At 39.6% G+C, this 19,609-nt stretch overlaps 1 protein-coding gene across 32 annotated transcripts in view; it reads right to left on the reverse strand.

The window, feature by feature from the left end:
• PTPRD (protein tyrosine phosphatase receptor type D) overlaps positions 1–19,609 on the reverse strand; it is a 2,697,868-nt gene that overhangs the window by 1,795,961 nt on the left and 882,298 nt on the right. The gene's annotated exons all lie outside the window — the stretch shown is intronic.

Below are 19,609 nucleotides of genomic sequence, written 5' to 3' on the forward strand. Positions count from 1 at the left end.
GCCATATCTGAAGTGCGTGACATACAGGGACAAAAATCACAACAATATGCCCGTTATTGGGAGATAACCTGTTACAGTCAGGGGTCAGGTTCGGAGACCACTAGCTATAGTAGTAGAGAGGTCCCCACTGACCAACAGGATAAGTATACAAGCAGGTCACCTTGCAGGATGATGTGGCAAATCCCAGCCCCCCATGCATTTGTTTGATAGTACTTTGCCAATTAGCATAAATGGCCAATACTGGTTTTTAGCATTTGGCTCTCTTTGACTTCAATGAATTCAGACTTGACACCCAAACTTCAGTCACATTTGACAAAATTGCCTTGAAATAAACTCAGGTATATCCGACTTATTCCTAGTGAGTACAAACAGTTGCAATAGAGGCAGCAATTTCACCATGCCATGAAAAACAATGGAATAGTAGCAACAGTAACTTAAAGGCCATTTAATATTTGCAAAGCAGCCCAAGGTGACCTGATGCTGGCAATGGTTGCTTTGCCTTTTAGACCATATTAAACTTATAATATAAATTAAATGCAAGCATCTATAGGTTGCTGACTGCATCTTAGTGTATGGTGGTTGATCTTCTGCTATATTAGGAAGCCTGAATAGCTGATGTTGTTACAAGGTTAGTCCGCCACACAGTTAAAACACATGAAAAAATTCAAACCCACAATCCCAAGGACATTTTATTGTGTCTTTTTCCTTTCTCTGGTACCATAACAAACTTTTTTGTGATCCTGTGGCAAAAACTAAACTGCATATTCAAAATGAGGTCTTACTAATCGCTGATATAGGTACAAGATAATGTTTCCATTGAGTCTATGCCCCTTCTCTAAAATAACATAAGTGTTACTTCTGAAATCTGAAATTAGTGTTGCATGCTGTTTTTATTGTGAAGAGGTCAGAATAGTGGGACATCAAATTACACACAACTGAATGACTAAACATGACTATTTTCTGGAAAAAGCAAAGACCTTCCCATCTTGATATTTAGTTTGTAGGCAGTCCACAGCTGTGCAGGGAGTGCTTTTATTTGTAATTGGTAAGCATCTCCTTCATCCAAAATAGATGCTTTAAAATAAAAACAAAATATAGTAGGCAAAAGACATAAGAAAAAGTAATTATATATACTTGCTCTATGTTTTAATGTTAAATAACCTAGTAGTGATTGGGAAGGGACCCTGATATGTTAAGCAGATGTAGCATTTTAGTTTAAAGCAACACTAGTGGAATGCAAGTGTTTCTATATTTAACCATGTCACTTGATTGTTTTTGCAGTGGGTAGCTTTGTGTTATCCTTAATAATAATGAGGATACAAAAAAATGATTTGGAAAAAATAATTAGTCTTTGTCTGAAAATTAGTATTAATTGACATTCCAACTTAAACTTCTAATTAGAACAAACATCAGTTACTTTTATTTCTAATGAACATTAATATATGTAATGCGTTTTTGCTCATTAAAACTTACTTTATTCAAAAACTATTAATTGAAAATAAAGATGAAATGGCAATATTAGTTTTCATTTTGGTTTAATTATCTTACTTCATGCTGAAAACTTTTTATATTTTAATTAAGTTGATTTTAAGATATTGGTTTGTGCAAGAGAACTAGTAATTATAACAAAATGACAATACAATGTGATAATGTTAATGCATTGAACGAAAAACATTACAATGATAAGATTGTATTTTCACAACCTAGACGTCAGTATTTGACAGGACAGGAAACACAAATCATTCTTTAGCGCTGACTGCACTAAACATTTACATAGCAACATCAAAAAAAGAAAAAAAAAAACTTGATTTCCACTTTGTTTGGTTTCTAATAGTTCAGTATGTACAAAAGGGACTTTGTGTCAACTGAACAGTATAGATTTATATATAGGTTGTTCTGGTATAGCAAGGATAGCTGGCTTGCCTAAAGAGGTTGTAAAGGCAGAATTTTTTTATCTTAATGCATTCTATGTATTAAGATAAAAAGCCTTCTGTGTGCAGCAGCCCCCCTCAGCCCCCTAATACTTACTTATTCAGCGATGTCCACAAATGCCTTGGTAATCCGAGACTCTCCCTCCTGATTGGCTGAGACAGATCAGCAGCACCATTGACTCCCGCTACTGTCAATCAAACTCAGCCAATCAGGTGAGAGAGGGGGTGGGGCCAAACCACATGGAGCTGCAGCTCAGCTTGGGTGCCCCCATAGCAAGCTTATTGCTGTGGGGGCACTCAATGGGAGGGAGGGGCTATGAGCTCCAGACAGGGACCCGAGTAGAGGAGGGTCTGGGCTGCCCTGTGCAAAAACACTTCACTGAACAGGTAGGTATGACATGTTAGTTAGTTTAATGGAAAAAAAAATAGACAGTTAAATTCTTGGATCAGGTAAAAATCTGTACTGTGTGCTTTTGGCAGAGGGCTTGCATTTCTTTAGCACAGAGGTACACAATGAACAGAGTATGTAGGAGAAGGAGGTAATTGATGTTATTATATAGCTTGGGAAAGTGTTAGGTTTTAGTGGTTTGGTGTCAGGGCAAATCACACTGAACAGTTTTGCAGTTGTATACCTTTAAAGACCCTGCAGGTACCAAAGTATACTTTAATCTGTCAGAAATGCGCTCAGCTCCCGAGTGCCACGTATTGTGGGTATCTCTCTCACTCTCTCTCTCTCTCTCTCTATATATATATATTTTAACTAAAAACCTTATGCACCATTTTTTTAGTTTTGCAAGTAGTTATATGAATGTGTATAGGCAATATAAGGTATTCTGGTGCTGGTCACCTATGAACCCCGAGATATTACATGTACCGATTTGGTCTCTATGTAACACGAGATTCCAATTAGGGGTTAAAACCACTCACAAGGACACGCACCATACAAATCAATGAGCAGAACATTACTAAAGATGGCCGCTGGTCACATGTCCCTGGGTTGCTAGGATACCACATCTAATAAATAGCCAGATGGTGTAGCAAGATGGCGCCACTTCTGATGACATCCGGTTCCAAGTCTGTGGAGCGAATAGCATCCTGGACTCCCTGGTTTATGTACAACAAACGCTTGATTTTAACTTTATCTATGTAAGTGCAATATTTTACTTGGGATTATGCTAAGGAGCTCTTATCTTTGCATATGCATGAGACCACTGGGACAGTGGAAACTAGGGAGAAAGGACATAGAGACTAGGATTTGCTTACAGTCATTTGCACTGTGACTGCTGGTTACCCCGTGTTGGAGAGAGCTATCCAGGGAGTTCAGCAAGAAAAGGGGGAGCACGAGTGGAAGCACTGACACACCGCATGGTTGTGTGACCTTTGGCAGCACTAGGATTTTGTTGATTGATACCTTCTGCTACATTTTATTAAGGATTTTTTAAATTACAGCACTTGTCACTTTATGTTCAAATCCTTAATGGATTTAATAATTTAAGTACTTGTCACTTTTAAGTCTATTTTTGGCACTATTATATCACTATATTTTCATACTACTGCAATTTTGAACACAGCTGTTGTAGTCATTTCGAACTACAAATATATTTTGAGTGAATATATTTTGAGATATTACACATGTATATATATTTTTTTTGTATTTGAAACATCAATTGTAACATGTATGTGCACATTTCACTATTATCAGCGCCACATCGACTTCATCCCTTTGCACTTTAAAATGCACAGCCCTTCTGTCGACTGAGTAATTTCAGCCCCGCACAGTTGTCTTTAGCTAAACTCCTCAAATCTTCAAAATCTTCCTCTTTACAACACTGTTCTACAATCAAACATATGACCTAGGAATGCTAATTAGACCAATTTAGATAACACAGTTAGTATGCACAGGACAGTTTTGAATTTACAACATGATCAAGAGGTATTGTTTTGCACGTATTAAAAATATATAACCTTTCCCTATTTTGTGATTGCATCAAACGCTCTATGCACATATTTGAAATATGGCTGTAAGTATTTTTTCCTGCAACGTTAAGGGTTTGGGCTCCATACGCAAGCGTTGGCTGGCGCTGAAGGAGTTCAAATCTTCAAAGGCTGACGTGATCATGATTCAGGAGACTCACTTTAAGATAAATGGCACATTTAAATTTGCTTCTAAACAATTTCCTACCGCCTTCATAGCCTCTGACCCAACTGGGAAGGCTGGGGTGGCTATTCTGTTAAAATGTTCCTCATACATTCAGGTAAAATCTTCTTACGCTGACCCACAGGGTAGATTTATACTCCTGAATTGTGATCACAACAATGTCTCTTTCACCCTGTCCAACGTCTATGTGCCCAATACAGGACAGATTGGGTTCATGGATATTTTTTTTTAACATCTCCAGCCTTATTGTCAACCCTATTTAGTTATTGGAGGAGACTTTAATGTTTGTATGTCACCAACTAGAGATAGACTCGCCCTTTTTTCACATGCTCCATCCCCTCAGTTTCAGAAGCTTTGCACTGCATTCAGGAAATTGATAAGATCTCATAATTTGTTTGACACGTGGAGGGTAAAACACCCGTTGGCCAAACAATTTACATTTTACTCTCCACCTCATAAATTATATACCAGATTAGATCATTTCTTTGTCTCAGCTCCCCTTCTACTCTATGTGGTAAACTCCAAAATACATCCTATAACTTGGTCAGATCATGCACCCATTGCTCTAGATCTCCTTCTGTCAAAGCCCACACCTAGAACATGTCATTGGCGCCTTAATGAGTCTCTTCTCAAGGTACCTGAGATTCATCTCCATTTACAGGGAAAGTTGAAGGAATTCTTTGAATTTAATGAGGGTTCAGTCTCTGGGGCGTCCACCCTATGGGAAGCCCATAAGGCTTTTTTTAGAGGAGAGTGCATCTCTGCAGGCTCTCATTACAAATGAGATTGTGAACTTCAGAGATTATCCCTTTTAGATGATCTATCTAAAGCAGAGAACCGCCTACTCAGCCTCCCTACGGTGTCCTGCCTTAGAGCTATGGTCTCACTGCGTAATCGCATCAAATCCTTGGACCTGACCAAATTTACCAAATCCAATCTATGGTCCAAGCGAAAGTTTTATGAGTTTGCCAACAAGCCTCATAGAATGTTGGTTAACAAACTGAGACCTAGAGCATTTACATCCGCTCCTGACCATTTAATACAGTCTAACGGTGAACCCACATATTGTCCTCGTAATATCGCAAGGGTCTTTGGTGACTTTTACCAAGGTTTGTACAACTGTCTATCAACAGACCCAAATTTTCAATTTACCCAGGAAAAATTTGACTCCTTCGTAGAATCTTTGAGACTCCCCACAATATCCACTGAGGACCGCATAGGTCTAAATGCCCCCATTTCTGTTGAAGAAATTACTAAGGTAGTGAATCAGCTTCCTAATCACAAAGCTCCTGGCCCAGATGGACTTTCTTACCCTTACTTCAAAGGTTTCCTCCCAGTTCTATTACCCCATATGGCTAATCTGTTCTCTTCGCTAATGTCAGGTACAATACCCCACTCCCAATTTCTTCACGCCTTCATTACAGTCATTCCAAAGCCCAGGAAGGATCCCTCTTTACCAGATAATTATCGCCCCATTGCCCTTCTTAATTCTGACTATAAAATTTTTACTAAAATCTTGGCCAATAGACTTTCCTCAATCCTCCCGTCGCTTGTGCATAGGGACCGGGTCCGGTTTGTCCCCGCTAGACAGGCAGGAGACAACACTAGGAGAACAATTGATCTTATTGATCTCCTGACGAAAACTAAGAAGCCTGCCTTGATTCTTAGCCTAGACGCTCAGAAAGCGTTTGACCGCTTGAATTGGTCATTCATGTTTGCTATTTTACGTAGATATGGCTTCTCTGGCCCCTTTGTACAAAGCACTTTACTCCACACCCTTGTCCCAAGTGCAGATGGCTTCCCATGTGTCTCCATTATTTACTTTAACTAATGGTACTCGCCAGGGTTGCCCCCTCTCTCCCCTTCTTTTTATCCTTAGCTTAGAACCCCTAGCAGAGGCTATCAGATCCCATCCAGACATAAGTGGAGTTCAGTTGAGACAACGGGAATACAAACTATCACTTTTTGTGGACGACATCCTCTTAACTTTAACTCACCCTCACATATCACTTCCTTCACTACACACAACCTTGGCCTTATTTGGAGATATTTCAGGTTATAAAATCAACTCATCCAAAACTGAAGTGCTCCCTATTAATATTTCGGCAGATGTACTCTTGACCCTACAAGGCAATTTTAATTATCGATGGTGTCCTCAGTCACTAAAATACCTTGGGGTCTATTTGACTCCTTCGTATTCTACCCTTTTCCAAGCAAATTTCCCTCCTATGTTCACTGAAATCAACAATCTATTGAAAACCTGGACGAAATTCCCTCTCTCCCTTCTAGGTAGGGTAAATGTCCTTAAAATGTCAATTCTCCCAAAACTTTATATCTCTTTGAAACCTTGCCAGTGATGGTCCCGATGTCTCAGCTCAAAATCCTCCAGAGAAGTTTCCTGAATTTTATATGGGATAATAAATCCCATAGAATAGCCAGCTCAATTCTCCCTACATCCCCAGCTAGAGGTGGCCTAGGAGCGCTGGACATAATCAAATATTATTATGCTACACACCTGAGGGCTATAGCCTCTTGGACGTCTAGATTTGCACCTAATCGTTGATCCGAAATTGAGATGAGCATTACAATCCCAGCTCATCCATGTAGCTTGCTATGGCCATCTACTGATAAATCTTTCGCCCAACTACGTAAGATATGCCTAAATCCAATGCTCTTTACTCTCTCAATTTGGAAAAAATGTTCGGGTAAATATTCACTTACATCCCCATGCTCTCCTTTAATAAATATCACTTTTAACCCAGAAATCCCTGATAGTCTATCCTTCGAAGCTATGTTACCTTGGACAAAAGCAGGTATATTCCAGCTACGCCATATAGTCCATCCATTGACACACAGACTATATAGCTTCCCAGAACTACAATCCAAGCATGGAATCCCGAAGAATCTCTTTTACTCATTTCTTCAAATTAAACATTTTTTCTCCAAAAAATCACCACAATTGACACTTTCCATACCCACACAATTTGAACTGATGTGCTCCAGAGGTCCTCACGAACCCAGTCTAATTTCCACTATATATAAAATATTCCAAGAAACCCCTCCTATTACGGAGCACACCCACCCATACATGCGTAAATGGTCCCACATCTTAGATCGGCCTATTGCTCTACAAGAGTGGAGAAAGATCTGGGACATTACTTCTAAAGTATCCAGATGTGTGACCCAAAAAGAAACTGCCTATAAAATCTGTATGTTTTGGTATAGGACTCCAGATTTCTTGATGAAACATAAATTGACAACTTCAGGTTTATGTTAGAGATGTGGTGTGTCTATAGGCACTCATTATCATATATTTTGGGATTGCCCTGTATTGTTGCCTTTTTGGACACAGATTCATACATTATTAGAGAAGATATTGAACCTTTCCATCTCTTTCCAACCAATACATCTTCTGCTAGGCCTCCCGATCCAAAAAATGTCCAAGCATCGCAGGAAATTGATGGTCTTCATTTTGCTAGCAGCTAAAAGGGCAATTCCCCAGTGCTGGTTGACCAATGCTACCCCTACTTTTGCATAATTTCTAAATATCATAGGGGATATTTGTAGGCTAGAACATCTTACGGATATTATTGAGGAAACTTTTCCTAGTTTTGATCAAATCTGGGAACCCTGGGATGCTTCTGAATACAATTTGGAGAAACCCAAACAGACATGACGCTCACGTAGTTAACCAATATATTGAATACATTTTTGCTGATTTCTTTTTGAACTTTTCTCCACTCCACCAGATGTGTATATTTTGTCTGTCAATCACTTGTTACTTTATTTCTATCCATGATTATTCATAGAGTGTGATGATGTGGATTCCTTGAGATGGACTTTCTCCTTATGTTATTTCATTTGATTTGCATGTATATTGCTATATCATTGTCTAACACTGTAAACTTTCAATAAACAAACAATTAAAAAAAAAAAAATATATATATATATAACCTAATGCTTTCAATTGTAGATTTAACAGACCAAAAGGTGGGGGCATAGCTTGGCATGTGATGGAGATGGCTGCCTGAAGACAGAGCTCAGAGAGACCTGCAGCCTTGTAGCACTCCTCTGGCTCTCTTCGCCCCACAGAATGAGCAGACTGATGAGGCATACACTGAGGACACAGAGGACACATTCACACTGATCGTAGGCGGCTTCCTCTACCCACAGTATCCAGGACATCTTCAAACTGCAATCTCGTCAAGGCTGCAGCACTCCGGGCAAGATGGCGCAGGCCCGGGGAGAGAACGAATACAGTGAGGACTCACATTCCGCAATGGATGATCCGGTAAGAGAGGAGAGGAACCTAGATCACCCCCTTATACTGGCAGACATAAATACCATCGCTGCTGACATAAAAAACACTTTTTTTATGCCATCACTGACCTGAAAGCTGACTTACTGACTTCAACAGAAAAAATGGCCACAAAAGAAAAGCTGATAACAGGAGGGACAGAGCCATAACTCGCCTGGAAGCTACCACGACAGCTCACTCTGCCCACTTGATGGAGATCAAAAGACACCTGGAAGATCTCTATAACAGAGGGTGCAGGATTAATATTGTGGGGGTCCCTGAATCCATTAGCCCTGACCAGCTCCGTCCAGCCCTGACATCCATCTTTAATAATGTCATGGAAAACCTGCAGACTCTCCCACTGAATTTGTAAGGGCTCACAGAGCTCTGAGAACGAAACCTCCTGACACAACTCCACCCAGGGATATAGTATGTTGTATCTAGAGCTTCCCTCTGAAAGAAGAAATACTTAATCAGGCCAGAAAGAGCGATCAAATTATATTTAATGAAAGCACAATCGCTCTATATCAAGACTTGTCTCCTATAGCCCTGCAGAACAGAAGGGCCATGCGACCCCTGCTGGACATTCTCAGAGAAAAAGGCATAGTATATAAATGGCGCTTCCCCTTTGTTTTACAAGCCACTGCACATGGGAAACAATATGTCCTGTGAATGCTAGATGAAATACCATATTACTGCGCAGACCTACACATACCTTACACAGACTTACATGATTGGTATGCTGAGTTCCACACACCTTGAGCTGAACACGGCCCTGTACTCACACCAAACACATCCCCGGCTAAACCACTGGTGAAGAAGGGCAAGTTTGGTAAACAATCAGGCACGGGAGTAAGCCATTCATCATTCTCCTCTAAATGATCTAAGCAAATTAGATATCGTGACCAAACTTGAACATGGGGAGATCACTCATGGGGGAAGATTATATACCCTGGGAAACGTTCTGTTTACACCGCCTTTTTGTTTACACATTGGGTACAGTTAATACGCTGATTTTTCATATAAGTTGTTGTTTGTCATCTGCACCTGCAATGCCACCAAGTTTATGACTCTCTGCAGATCCTCCGCTGCTTACTTTGAGACCTCCCCCTTAGCACATCAATGCCAGACATCTGCAGGGATTCTGCAGGAACATCCCAGTTTTACCAGTTTGGTTTACCACCCATAGGCCTTGACATTCCAACAGAGGGCATTCTCCCCCATTTATACACTAAAATGTGGGACACCACTGCTTCACACTAACTTGGACCGATCAAAGAGACACCATCTACCTAGAAGTTTACCTTAGACTTAACAGCTTAACAAGATTATCTGTTAACACGCAAATTGGTTCTGCCCCCCAGGAGACAAGCAGACTTTGCTCTTCAAGGAACTACTTTTGCCATTTTCCTCTGGGCACCTAAGATACTAGCTGAACCAGCCAACGGACTTTCTTATTCAAAGAACATTGTCCCGACATGTGGACTCTTCTCATTAGGCCTAGGTTACCCAATTGGTGCTGAATAACTACTAAGATTTTATAGAATGACACTTTTATTTCCGGTAAGCCTTATGGAAAAACGCGGTAGGTACTACATCCCCTTCCTTGGTTTATAGCCATGTGCTTAGTTTCACAATTAGTCTGCTCATATGATGTACTTAGTGCACGTGAGCCAGAGGTTATATTGAATTTTTGAAGGCATTTTATTTTAAAATGTTGAACTTTTTGACTGTGGGTCTCTCATGATTAGCTATTTCAGATGTTAAGTTACATATCTGTTTATTGAATTCTACGAATAGATAAATATTCACTTCCTATCTCTCTAGCTAGCTCCTCACAAGTATCCCCTCAAGTGGACAGTGTTGTGCGGCTAAGGTTTACACAGTTGCAGCACACACTTGTAAAAGAACCTAAAGTGATAGCCGCTGTAGGCGTGTACTCTACCTTATCTTTAGCCTCTGCAGGGGTATTTTTCTTTTCTCTCCTTGTTTTTCTACCTTACCCCCCCCTTTTTTTGCTGTCCCATAGGTATAGTGGCACACTGACATCATGGCCCATTCCTCCTTAGGTAAGGGCCCCACCTTGATATCCCATAACGTACGGGGGTTAAACTCTCTGGAAAAATGGACTTCCCTCCTGAGGGAACTTAACAAAGTGAAACCCTCTTTTGTTTTTTTTGCAGGAAACACATTTCCAGTCTGGAAAAATTCCAAACCTTTATCACAAATATTTCCCTAAAGCATACCATGCAACTAATTGTACAGCCAAAACCAAAAGGGTGTCTATTCTCCTTAGCAGATCGGTGGGGTTTGAGGTCACTGGCTGATCCAGAGGGCAGATACCTGTTCCTCAAGGGTACATGGGGATCCATACCTTTGATGATGGCAAATGTCTATATTTCCAACAAGGCTCAGGTTTCTTTTTGCAGGCATTTCATTGAAGAACTTAAAAGTTTTGCCTCGGGATGCATTGTCCTGGAGGGGGGGATTTCAATGTTGCCTTGATCCCCCTACAGGACACCACCTCAGGGAACTCTAGCTTAACATACTGCATCTTGAAAAACATCAAAACGTCATTGCAATCTTTGACCCTTATATACCCCTGGTGCACGGTTAATCCGATGGGTAAGTATTACACTTACTATTCCGCACCCCATGATAGGTATACTCGCATTTATTATGTTTTCATTACGCAAAGAGACCTCTCGACCTTGCTTGACACCCGAATTGGCATACAAACGTACTCTGATCACGTGCCTATCTCGATCACTTTGATACCCCCTGAATCTCACGCTAAGCCTTGCATGTGGAGACTAAACCCCTCCATACTAAAAGATCCCGAAGCACTCCAAAAAACGACTGACACCCTGCGCAACAATTTTTCTGAAAACTGTACGGAAGACCTTTCCCCTTTAACAATCTGGGAAGCACATAAGTATGTCCTCAGAGGAGAACTAATAAAACTAGGGGCTCAACGCAAACTAGAATTGGAGCAACAGCTCGCCACACTGGCCACTAAGATAGCCAAATTGGAGACGCTCCACAAGCTCTCCTTAGGGAAGCAATCCGCGGTGGAACTCCTGGAAGCAAGACAGAGCCTTCAGGATTTACTAGACCTTAAAGCTAAATGTGCCCTTTTTCTTAAAAAAAAGATCTATTATGAACATGGGGACAAGGGGGGAAAATATCTGGCCAGAGGCCTCAAAGAAGCCTCATTAGCGTCTAATATTTTAGCGATTAAGTCGGAAGATGGTGCTCTACATAACCGCATGGACAAAATTGCTGAACGTTTTCAAAAATATTATTCTAAACTTTACAACATCTCCCACATGCACAGACCATTAGCTTTACAGGATGATAAGAAACAAATAATTGAAGAATATTTGATGCAAAGTGGCATGCCTACCCTTTCCAGCGGAATCTTTAGAGACCCCGATATCCTCAGAGGAATTATTGTCTGATATAAAAAACCTCAAACCCGGAAAGAGCCCAGGACCAGATGGTCTTATGGCTCATTATTATAAGGCATTTACCAATATTCTTGCAACCCCACTATTACGTACGCTGAACTTCTTAATGGACCCCCGACAAATACCGAGCACATTTTTAATAGCACATGTGACAGTGCTCCCCAAACCAGGTAAGGACCCAACAGACTGCTCCAGTTACAGACCCATATCCTTGCTCAATCTTGATCTGAAACTACTAGCCAAAATTGTTGCTAACCAATTACGCACATTTCTTCCACAATTAGTAGGTCCTGAACAAGTTGGGTTCATGCCTGGGCAGGAGGCAAGTGACAACGTTACAAAGGCCCTTAATTTGATACATCAATTACTGCAGAGCTGGATTTGAAGGATTTCTCTTGTCAACTGATGCAGAGAAAGCTTTCGATAGAGTGTCATGGGACTTTTTACTAGCTACTTGCTCCCACATAGGCTTGAAAGCACATATGCTTACTTGGATTTCCTCACTATATCAGGATCCAATGGCCAAGCTGAAGGTCAATGGCACCCTGTCTTCATTAAAAATGACACTAGACAAGGCTGTCCCCTGTCACCTCTGTTATTTATACTGACATTAGAGCCATTCATCCACACAATTAACATGAACATATATAGAGGTATTTAGAGGTTTTGAGATCCACACAAAAATCTACAAAATGGCTGCGTACGCAGATGACCTTCTGTTTTTTTGACACAACCACACATCTCTTTCCCCAATTTACTGCAGGCTTTTACTGTCTATGGCTACCTGTCCAATCTTAAAATCAATTATGCCAAATCTGAGGCCATGAATCTCACCCTCTGAACATGTTTGGAAATGCACAACAGAATGACTCCTTTAAATGGGTACCACGTGCACTCAAATACTTAGGGATTTGGCTAACACCCATGCTTAACAATATCTTCACATACAACTTCAAACCAATGCTTCACCAGGTACAACACAATCTTTCTGACTGGTCGCTCAAACATTTTTCCTGGTTTGGCAGAGCGGCCATTGTCAAAATTACCACACTCCCTCGCTTTTTATATCTTTTTCACACGCTACCAATTGACATACCAGCTAGTTTCTTTAAACAGTTACAGACTGTGGAAGTTTCTTTGGGCAAACAAGAAACCACGTATCAATCTAAGACCACTCATGAAACCCAAGGCCGTCGGAGGCCTAGGCTTCCCACATTTTAGGCTATATAATTATGCAACACACTTGGCCAGAATTATAGACTGACATTGCCATGCTGCAAATAAAGACTATGTGTCTTTAGAAGAAAGTTCCCCAGAATTCCCCCTAAAATTCTCTCCTTGGATTCCTTGGTCCAAATGCCCCCTGAGCCTCAAACAACATCCATTAATTGGGACAACCCTAAAAATCTTTAATAAACTTACCTTGAGGCACCATACATCCACATCTCCAGCGCCACTTAAACTGCTCTACAACAACCCGGATTTTCCCCCAGGCATAGGTTCGAAAGCTTTTACCACAAAAGATGTTGCCCCCTACGAGCCTTGCAGTGTACAGACACAGACAGGATTTTAACATATGAAAAGTTGCTGAGTGACCTCACACCTTTGGTTTTTGCACATTGGAACTACAGACAATTATGCAATTACCTTCTTTCACTGGATAATAAAGGCAATCTAACCAGGGATCTTACATACTTTGAATCTGTTTGCCAAGCTGGCGAACAGATTGACACCTCCCTAATGTACTCACATCTCCAACAGGCTGACGCTACATACACGGCCAGGTTTATAAACCAATGGGAAACTGCTCTTCAAACACACTTCACAGATTCCCAATGGGAAAATGCATGCATTCTAGCAGATAGATGCTCGATCAGCATGAGATTGCAAGAGAACTCTTACAAGCTACTGTCACACTGGTACGAAACACCAGAAAACATAAAACAATGGTACCAGTTGGCTTCGGATCTGTGCTGGAGATGTGGAGAAACCAATGGAGACATGTTTCATATTTGGTGTGAGTGCCCTAAAATCGCTTCCTACTGGAGCAAAATCTACAAATTGATCCTCCACATCAGACACCAAGATTAAGCTCACACCCGTATGTTGCCTTTTACATATTTCTAACTTCCCCCTGGGTGGATACAAACGATCCCTGACCAAACACCTTCTGATTGCTGCAAAATCTTTGATTACCAAATACTGGAAACTGTCAATGACCCCTTACTTTAGAGCATGGGCCCACACGATAAACCACATTCTGAACATGGAAGAAACACACGCTATAGCGAATGAAACTTCTGACAAGTTCCATAAAACATGGTCTGCCTGGTTCCAGTTCAAATATTCTGTAGTGTTTGTTAGTCTGACAACAGGGTGAATACTTTCGCAGACCGAATATATATATCAGACATTTGACCACTATATATCTGTTGTCTATATCCCACCAGTAAGGGATTGGAACTATACCTATGTTACCCCCAAGGGGGGTACTTCTCTGCTTACTTTTCCTTTTATTATTTAGACCCTACACTGTCTTTTTTTTTTCCTTTTTGATCTAACGAAGCCCCCTGACTCTTACAATGCTTCTTGAATGCAATGGGCTTCATCAAAGTTAACGAAGATTATTAATGCTCTATCATAAAGGCAACAGTTGATGAAGTTGTTAACGATATAATACATATATGTGCACCAAGCTCATATGTAATAAGTTTACCCAATGTGAATCTATGTTACAAATGGCTGCATTACTTTATATGTTCTTTAATTTTGCTCAATAAAAATCTTTATTGTAAAAAAAAGAAAAAAAATAGACTGAAAGGTAGCAAATATGAGGAATTCATCAGAAAAATGGAAACTGATCTTACACAGGATGCCGACTCACTGTGACCAAAATTAAAATAAGTAATGCAAGATGGCTTCAGCTCTGCTCTCCACCCATAGGAGAGATCGCTCAGATGGGTTTTGTCCCCCTAGTGGGCTTAATCGTTGAAGCCTCAATGATTGATTCATATTTGCATAGTATATTTTTCATAATTTAAAACCAGAAATCTGATGTCTCTTTCTCTCCTCTCCCAATGAAATGATTTTAGGTCTATGAAACCTTTTCAAAATATAATCTTGGATCAAGTATACATGCTTTTATCTAAATCTCATAAAATATGAAGTCATCAAATACAAATTTTAATCCTAACACTACCAAATGCAAAATAATATTTAAACATCCAATTTGACAGACTAATTTAGTGTTGTGAGTTTTTTTTTGTAAAAATATCACACAATATTCTTAGTTATAGACATGTTTTCCAAAAAAAAGTTCACACTCATTTAAAAAAAAAATGAAAAAAGAGGATTTTACCCATATCCCAAAGGCATCAGTTAATTAAAATGCAGCAAAATATAAGGACCCCTTCCATTTACATTAATAAAACATCCAGCCTTTGGTTAGAACTTTGCAGTCACAAGCCATTATTTGGCTTTTCTTCATAATTGAACTATGCATTTGAATTTCATTTATCTTCTGCATTATCGACTAAATCAGGAAGAGCAATTAAGACAAGCACACAATGTCGAAGTCCTTAGGGCTAAGATTGAATAGAAATCGTATAATTCTCTGAAGATGTTCCTTTGAATTATTATGTAATTGAAAAATGTTTCCTGGATTTCAGGCTGCATGTTTTCTGTATACGACTGACATGCTAAACGACTCATAATTGGACATAGTATTTTTATTAAATCATAATTATTCACTTTGGGAATCTTCGCAGTAACATCAAATTACATATTTACTGTTGATGTTTATGATTAACCACTTGCCTAGCAGTCCAATTCTGCCATTTCTGTCATACATGTAAAAACCCCCAAACATTATATAATTTTTAGGCATAGGCCCTAGAAAATAAAGTGATGGGTGTTGCAATTTTTTTATGTCACACAGTAGTTGCACAGTCTTTTTTCAAACACAGTTTCTTTGGAAAAAAATACACTTTAATGAATTTTCATCAATGAATCAATAATTGTTATTGAACATTTGCAATAGGTACAGTCAAACAGTACATAAGGAACAGAATGGTGGAATGATACAAATGTGTAAATCATCTATTCTTACATTGGAAAATTATGGGGTGTTCAAACATTCAGGATAGTTGCACCAGGAATAATAAAGAGATGGGTATGTAACGACGAGCCGAGAAAAAAGAATTTCAATAGCCAGTGTGGCTCCATCTGCTTGATTCCGAGCACGCATGAACTTTTGTGCATCGGACTTGTGTACACACGATTGGAAATTCCAACAACAAAGTTTTGTTGGCAGAAAATTTGAGAACCTGCCAGCCAACATTCGTTGGCGGAAAGTCCGACAACAAATGTTCGATGGAGCATACACATGGTCGGAACTTTCAGCCAACAAGCTCACATCCAACATTTGTTGTCAGAAAATCCGATCGTGTGTACAGAGCATTAGTGTTTTTTATGGCTAAGGGTATCAACCCATATGGCCCAGTTACGTTCAAAGGTTGTATTGGTAAGGGAATTGATAGCTAACAGGTCTTCAAAAGTGTAATTCTGTTGGACCGAAACCATTACTTCTGAGATGTTGGAGGGAGCCTTGTGACTTCCATTTTCTGAGTATGAGTACATGCGTAACTACTTGCCTAAAGGAGCTGGGGTAAGAATCAATACCAATATGCATTATGGCCAGACCCGGGTTTGGTGGTAGAAGAATTCCGATGATTGAAGAGATTACTTGGAAGACCTGGTTCCAGAAGCTTGTCAGACCAGAGCATTCCCACAGGGCATGAAGCAAGTTTCCCACCTGACCACAACCTCTCCATGGTTGGTTTGAGATTATATGAACCCAGAAATGAGGCTCCCTTGGAGCTCCACGTAAATAGTAGCATACATTGGAGTTGTATCTTGGTGGTTGGCTGAGTTCCCAAATCTAGAATGAGGAACTTAGTTAAGTTAACTCTATAGTAAGCGATAGCACTCAAATGTGCTAACACCTGGTGTGCATGTGGAAGTGAGGTTAGCAGATCAGTCAATATGAGTATAACGTCGTCTCCAAAAAATTGATCACATGTGATCTAGAGTTAAATTTAAAACTTGTAATGCAAGGGTGTGAATTAGTCATCTCCGCCAGGGGTTCAATCATAAGGTTAAAAATAGTGTGGGAGAGGGGGCAACTCTGCTGAGTCCCATTGGAAATATTAAAGGTTTTTGACCAAAAAAACCCCAGACATATAGACCTGTGTTGTGGGAAAGAGTACAGTGCCAGAATGGCATATAGTATAGACTCCTGAAATCCAAACTTGGATAAGACCATTGTCATGTACTGCCAGTTAACCCTATTGAACGCCTTCTCTGTGTCTATGGAAAGCAGCAGAGAAGGTGTTTAGGTTTACTCAGCATGATGCATAATGCTCAAGATCCTTCTTGTGGCATCAGCAGATTGCCTACCCCTCACGAAGCCCATCTGGTCCTGTTGAACTAAGGGGGGAATTATGTCCGTTAGGCGTTCGGCCAAAAGTTTTGCGTAGATCTCAATATCTGTGTTTAAGAGCAAAATTGGTCTGAAATTGGGTGGGGTCGTAGGTTTTCCTTGGTTTAGGAAGCGTGATGACGTGAGCTTTCAGCATCTCTGGGAGGAATGAGGAGGTTAGGGCTGCTTTGGTGAATACTTTTGGGGATAGGACCTTGCTGAACATTTTGAAGTACTCATTAGAGAGGCCATCTGGACCTGGGGACTTACCGTTAGGGAGGGACAACATGATTTTATCTATTTCTGAGGCTGTGAAATGTAGGAAGGTGTAACTGCCTCAAAAAGCTTTGTATGTCCTTATTGGGGGTTGGGGCATCTAAGAGTCATTATTATTATTATTATTAGTGCTCTCACTGTGAAGTTTGCAGCGATACCTCACATGTGTGGTGTGATCACCATGTACATATGCATGCGGGACCATTGTGTATGTTCACCTTTGCGCGTGAGCACGGGGGAACGCGGCACTTTAACATTTTTTAAATTGTGTTATTTTTTTAATTGTATTATTATTTTTTTTTGCGTTCAGTATTTATGAATAATTTTTCTTACAACAAAACAGGTATACAAAAATAGTCAAAAGAAAAGGGAATTAAAATAACAGAAAAAAGAGTAGGAAACAAATCCCAAATGGCTAAGTCGGCTAAATAACATCACATGGGGTTCAGCATCAATGAATAAAAGGCACAAACTTTTATAGCATATATCTAAGAAACAAAACTAAAATGTGGGCCACTGTCACAATGAATAAACATCGAGCCAGAGTCCACTGAGTTAAAATATATTGTAGGAATATATGCTGTTTAACCACTTCAGCCCCGGAAAGATTTACTGTCTTAATGACCAGGCCACTTTTTGCGGCATGGCACTGCTTCATTTTAACTAACAACTGCGCAGTCATGCGATGCTGTACCCAAACAAAATTGATGTCCATTTTTTCCTACAAATAGATCTTTCTTTTGATGGTATTTGATTTATAATGATGTTATTTTGCGCTATAAACAAAAAAAAGACTGACAATTTTGAAAGAAAAACAATTTTTTACTTTCTGCTATAATACATATCCAAAAAAAACATAAATAAAAAAAAATGTATTCACCAGTTTAGGCCTATATGTATTCTTTTACATATTTTTGGTAAAAAAAATTGCAATAAGCGTATATTGATTGGTTTGCGCAAAAGTTATAGTGTCTACAAACTATGGGATAGATTTATGGACTTGTTTTTACTGGTAATGGTAGCTCCCAGAATATTGAACCACTGAGGTCCTCATTATGGCAGTGTTAAAATGTTTAGAAACTATGATTCTTCTCTCCTTTTTTAATGTTAGTTATATGCTCTCTAATTCTGGCCTGAAGCTGTCTTTAGGTGCTGCCCACATACTGTAGGACACTCTAACATATATACTACCCCTTCAGTAGTGCAAGTAATAAAATCTTTCAACCTGTACCTTTTACCGGTGGTATGAGCCACAAACGTCTTCTTTTTTCTTGGTATTAACCCTAGAGGTTGCAAACCCCTTGCTCTTACCACATGTATAAAGACAAAATTGAGATTATACTGGTATTCTTATTTTTACTTGGGGGATCAATCACTCCAGGTGCTAACATATTACAGAGAGAAGATGCTTTTTTATAAACAAATCAAGGGTAAGATGGTAACACTGGTCCTAAAATTGTATCTTGATAATTTTCTCCATCTCTCTGTATTGTATTGTAATCCAGTACAATCCTAAATTTATTTTTCCCCCTTCTAGCTTCCTGAATATGATCTCTATCTCTAATAAGCATACTTCCATCCATTTTTTTGACAGAACCTCTGTTTGTGGTTAAAAGGCAACTTCAGGAATGCAATCCCTCTGAATACAGACAAATTGTGCCCTAGAGTATTAAAAAGCCAGGACTTATGATGGCAACTATCCAAATGTTACACTGTATAACCATTACAGTCAGTAGGTTTGAAGTGGTTTCTTGTCATAAACACACCATTAGAAATAGATATTTTAAGATCCAGGAACAGAAGAACCACTTTCTTATCAATTTTCCAAGATAGGACAATATTCTTATCATTAGTATCTATCTAGTATTAGTATCTACTCGTAAATGATAATGGACTCGCTTCATCACCCTCCCAAATCAAAAATAGGTCATCAATAATCCTCCTATATCACTGTAATTGTTTGGGTCTATCTTTAAAGGAGAAGTCCAGCCTGAGCTT

The sequence above is a fragment of the Aquarana catesbeiana genome, linkage group LG01 (assembly GCF_042186555.1).
Source record: "Aquarana catesbeiana isolate 2022-GZ linkage group LG01, ASM4218655v1, whole genome shotgun sequence".
In the NCBI taxonomy this organism is placed as follows: domain Eukaryota; kingdom Metazoa; phylum Chordata; class Amphibia; order Anura; family Ranidae; genus Aquarana; species Aquarana catesbeiana.